The sequence below is a fragment of the Schistocerca gregaria genome, unplaced genomic scaffold, assembly GCF_023897955.1.
Source record: "Schistocerca gregaria isolate iqSchGreg1 unplaced genomic scaffold, iqSchGreg1.2 ptg000458l, whole genome shotgun sequence".
In the NCBI taxonomy this organism is placed as follows: domain Eukaryota; kingdom Metazoa; phylum Arthropoda; class Insecta; order Orthoptera; family Acrididae; genus Schistocerca; species Schistocerca gregaria.
In genome coordinates, this window is record NW_026061876.1 from 32,501 (window position 1) to 37,500 (window position 5,000).

At 53.4% G+C, this 5,000-nt stretch overlaps 1 non-coding gene across 1 annotated transcript in view; it reads left to right on the forward strand.

Moving 5' to 3' along the window:
* Nucleotides 1–3,586: 3,586 nt before the first annotated feature.
* LOC126312919 (small subunit ribosomal RNA) overlaps nt 3,587–5,000 on the forward strand; it is a 1,893-nt gene continuing 479 nt past the window's right edge. The window contains exon 1 of the ribosomal RNA XR_007554829.1: nt 3,587–5,000. This exon is cut by the window's right edge and continues 479 nt beyond it. This is a non-coding gene — a ribosomal RNA (small subunit ribosomal RNA).

Consider the following 5,000-nt stretch of genomic DNA (forward strand, 5'->3'; position numbering starts at 1 on the left):
CAACATCCATTTTATCCTCGCTGCCACAGGACACTATCCAAACAACGACAAGAGGAACGTCACGTCCACTAATAAGACAGAATGTCTCACATCACCCGCAAACAACGCAGCTCAAATCAGCCAGCAACACCCACAGTGGTCCACCCAGTATCAACACAGGACGCAACGCCACGCCACAACACAAAAGGTACAAGTAATAAAATACCCTTTGGCCACACCCCTTATAAAGGCATCGAACCAACCCACCACCTGACACCAGCCAAACGTACATCCTGATTTGACACATCTCTGGCAACCTAACCCACGTTGGCCCTTAACCTAACCCACGTTGGCCCTTAACCTAACCCACGTTGGCCCTTAACCTAACCCACGTTGGCCCTTAACCTAACCCACGTTGGCCCTTAACCTAACCCACGTTGGCCCTTAACCTAACCCACGTTGGCCCTTAACCTAACCCACGTTGGCCCTTAACCTAACCCACGTTGGCCCTTAACCTAACCCACGTTGGCCCTTAACCTAACCCACGTTGGCCCTTAACCTAACCCACGTTGGCCCTTAACCTAACCCACGTTGGCCCCTAACCTAACCCACGTTGGCCCCTAACCTAACCCACGTTGGCCCCTAACCTAACCCACGTTGGCCCCTAACCTAACCCACGTTGGCCCCTAACCTAACCCACGTTGGCCCCTAACCTAACCCACGTTGGCCCCTAACCTAACCCACGTTGGCCCCTAACCTAACCCACGTTGGCCCCTAACCTAACCCACGTTGGCCCCTAACCTAACCCACGTTGGCCCCTAACCTAACCCACGTTGGCCCCTAACCTAACCCACGTTGGCCCCTAACCTAACCCACGTTGGCCCCTAACCTAACCCACGTTGGCCCCTAACCTAACCCACGTTGGCCCCTAACCTAACCCACGCTGCACCTTAACCTAAGTTACGCTGCACCTTAACCTAAGTTACGCTGCACCTTAACCTAAGTTACGCTGCACCTTAACCTAAGTTACGCTGCACCTTAACCTAAGTTACGCTGCACCTTAACCTAAGTTACGCTGCACCTTAACCTAAGTTACGCTGCACCTTAACCTAAGTTACGCTGCACCTTAACCTAAGTTACGCTGCACCTTAACCTAACTTACACTGCACCTTAACCTAACTTACACTGCACCTTAACCTAAGTTACACTGCACCTTAACCTAACTTACACTGCACCTTAACCTAAGTTACACTGCACCTTAACCTAAGTTACACTGCACCTTAACCTAAGTTACACTGCACCTTAACCTAAGTTACACTGCACCTTAACCTAAGTTACACTGCACCTTAACCTAAGTTACACTGCACCTTAACCTAAGTTACACTGCACCTTAACCTAAGTTACACTGCACCTTAACCTAAGTTACACTGCACCTTAACCTAAGTTACACTGCACCTTAACCTAAGTTACACTGCACCTTAACCTAAGTTACACTGCACCTTAACCTAAGTTACACTGCACCTTAACCTAACTTACACTGCACCTTAACCTAACTTACACTGCACCTTAACCTAACTTACACTGCACCTTAACCTAACTTACACTGCACCTTAACCTAACTTACACTGCACCTTAACCTAACTTACACTGCACCTTAACCTAACTTACACTGCACCTTAACCTAACTTACACTGCACCTTAACCTAACTTACACTGCACCTTAACCTAACTTACACTGCACCTTAACCTAACTTACACTGCACCTTAACTGTCACATGTAACGTCACAGGAATGTAGCTTTGCCTAACAGCAACCCTCTGAACATAGTTCACTGCTTGGATCCTCTGGTGTCATGTGTATTTCTTGATGCCATGGTGCGTACCCTCACATAAAGGTCTTTCGAGTGTTGCGTACTTTCTACACAGTCCCGCTAACCACTGGAAGGGTGTACCGCTACAGAACGAATATCGCCCTCCCCTCCTGCCCTTCCAAGCTGGTCGGTCAGGCGTTTGTTTGTGAAATGAGCCTTGCAGCTGTTCAGTTGCATTCGGTTGTCGATGCAGTCAGTGTACGTTGTGGTACGGCCTGTGTGGACTGTCCGCTGATGTACGCGTAACCCACACTGATCATCCGTCGTTACGTACTGAGTGACATAATGTGGCACATGCTTGACCGTACACCGGCTGCGCCCTACAATGGCGAATCATAAGGGCCATATGTTGTGCACGATGCTACTTGTCTCGTCTCCCCATTACAGCGAGATTGCACTGTTGTACGCCGTACAGACATGTGGTAAGTAGGTACGGACGAAAGTATTGCATGTTGGCCCCCCCCCCCCCCTCCTCCCTCTGCCGGGAATCAGCGTGAGCCGTCTGTTGATGTAGCGACGAGGGTTTTCCTATTTAATCGTATTGCCCCACACAACATGATAGCACGGTGGACCGCGTTCCACATCTGCGACATGCTACAGAGGCCGGTTGACAGTCGACCGCGCAAGGGACATTGCACACGTGCGCGGACCATCTTCCACGTGTTCTCTCGTGTACATGCCGCAGTGTGTATGTGGGCTGATGTAGCGTGTCGTGACACATAACATGCAGGCATGCCAGAATCGTAGATTTCGCAAATGTAGATTGACGTATACGTTTGCTGCCAAAGATCCGCAAATGAACTGGAAATCAGTTGTTGAGCGGTTGTTCGCGCTGCAGGTGCATCGGTGATAGCGACGATCGGTACATCTGTGAACCGGTTGTTTCGGCGGTACCCGCCATGCCCCCGAACCTGAGTTGGCCATGTGGGTATGAAGCGATACGAGGCTGTGGCTTGGCGGGACAGTCCCCGGCCGGTGAGGGGGGGCCGCCCGGCGTGCTGGCCGCGCGCTGCGTGAGCGCACGCACTACAGCCGGCTGGTGGGGGGCGCCCAGTGGCAGGAGCGCCGGCCGACGGGCCCGGCTGGCGTCCCAGCTATGCGCCGGCGCACCCTGCGCGCGGCGCCAGGCGGCCAAAGTGGGTTCTGTCGAGCCCGGTGCGAAGCGCGGTGGACATCTGCAGTGTGCTGGTCCGATTGCGGACTGTGTGCGTTGAGGATGCGCCGCCGCCCGGCACTCGGCGTCGCGACGCCGTCTGCTGCTCGGTCGCCCCCAGCGGTTCTCGCAGGTGGTTTGTATCGCAGCTCTGCGGACGTGTTGGCGCGTGCGCTGTGCTGGGAGAGTTCGCTTCTGCACCCAAGTGGGGCTTTGCCCTTCTGTGGCGCTGGCGTTGGAGCTGCCGGTCACCGTAGGTGGCGCGTGTTGTTTCCCGCCGGCAATGCCACGACAGCACGCTCCCGGGCCTCTGTCGGCAGCGGCAAGCTCAGTTGGGAGCACGGGTGTTCGCACTGAAAGCGTCTACTCGCCTATCTCCGGGCGATTGCGCCTCTCTCGAACCCGACCAAGTACTTAGGACGGCGCTGCGCGCCGCCGGGACCTGAGAGGGTTTCGAGGTGTATCGTGCAGGGGAGCTCAGCCTCCTCCTGTTTGCAGAATAATTGAGCGGACGCTTGCGTGTTCGCGCGGGCCCTCGGGACACACTCCCGGGCGGCCGGCTGCTCAGCTCTCGTTGACGCAGCTCCCTGGTTGATCCTGCCAGTAGTCATATGCTTGTCTCAAAGATTAAGCCATGCATGTCTCAGTACAAGCCGCATTAAGGTGAAACCGCGAATGGCTCATTAAATCAGTTATGGTTCCTTAGATCGTACCCACGTTACTTGGATAACTGTGGTAATTCTAGAGCTAATACATGCAAACAGAGTCCCGACCAGAGATGGAAGGGACGCTTTTATTAGATCAAAACCAATCGGATTGGCTCGTCTGGTCCGTTTGCCTTGGTGACTCTGAATAACTTTGGGCTGATCGCACGGTCCTCGTACCGGCGACGCATCTTTCAAATGTCTGCCTTATCAACTGTCGATGGTAGGTTCTGCGCCTACCATGGTTGTAACGGGTAACGGGGAATCAGGGTTCGATTCCGGAGAGGGAGCCTGAGAAACGGCTACCACATCCAAGGAAGGCAGCAGGCGCGCAAATTACCCACTCCCGGCACGGGGAGGTAGTGACGAAAAATAACGATACGGGACTCATCCGAGGCCCCGTAATCGGAATGAGTACACTTTAAATCCTTTAACGAGTATCTATTGGAGGGCAAGTCTGGTGCCAGCAGCCGCGGTAATTCCAGCTCCAATAGCGTATATTAAAGTTGTTGCGGTTAAAAAGCTCGTAGTTGGATTTGTGTCCCACGCTGTTGGTTCACCGCCCGTCGGTGTTTAACTGGCATGTATCGTGGGACGTCCTGCCGGTGGGGCGAGCCGAAGGCGTGCTTGCGCGTCCCGAGGCGGACCCCGTTGAAATCCTACCAGGGTGCTCTTAGTTGAGTGTCTCGGTGGGCCGGCACGTTTACTTTGAACAAATTAGAGTGCTTAAAGCAGGCAAGCCCGCCTGAATACTGTGTGCATGGAATAATGGAATAGGACCTCGGTTCTATTTTGTTGGTTTTCGTAACCCGAGGTAATGATTAATAGGGACAGGCGGGGGCATTCGTATTGCGACGTTAGAGGTGAAATTCTTGGATCGTCGCAAGACGAACAGAAGCGAAAGCATTTGCCAAGTATGTTTTCATTAATCAAGAACGAAAGTTAGAGGTTCGAAGGCGATCAGATACCGCCCTAGTTCTAACCATAAACGATGCCAGCCAGCGATCCGCCGCAGTTCCTCCGATGACTCGGCGGGCAGCCTCCGGGAAACCAAAGCTTTTGGGTTCCGGGGGAAGTATGGTTGCAAAGCTGAAACTTAAAGGAATTGACGGAAGGGCACCACCAGGAGTGGAGCCTGCGGCTTAATTTGACTCAACACGGGAAACCTCACCAGGCCCGGACACCGGAAGGATTGACAGATTGATAGCTCTTTCTTGATTCGGTGGGTGGTGGTGCATGGCCGTTCTTAGTTGGTGGAGCGATTTGTCTGGTTAATTCCGATAACGAACGAGAC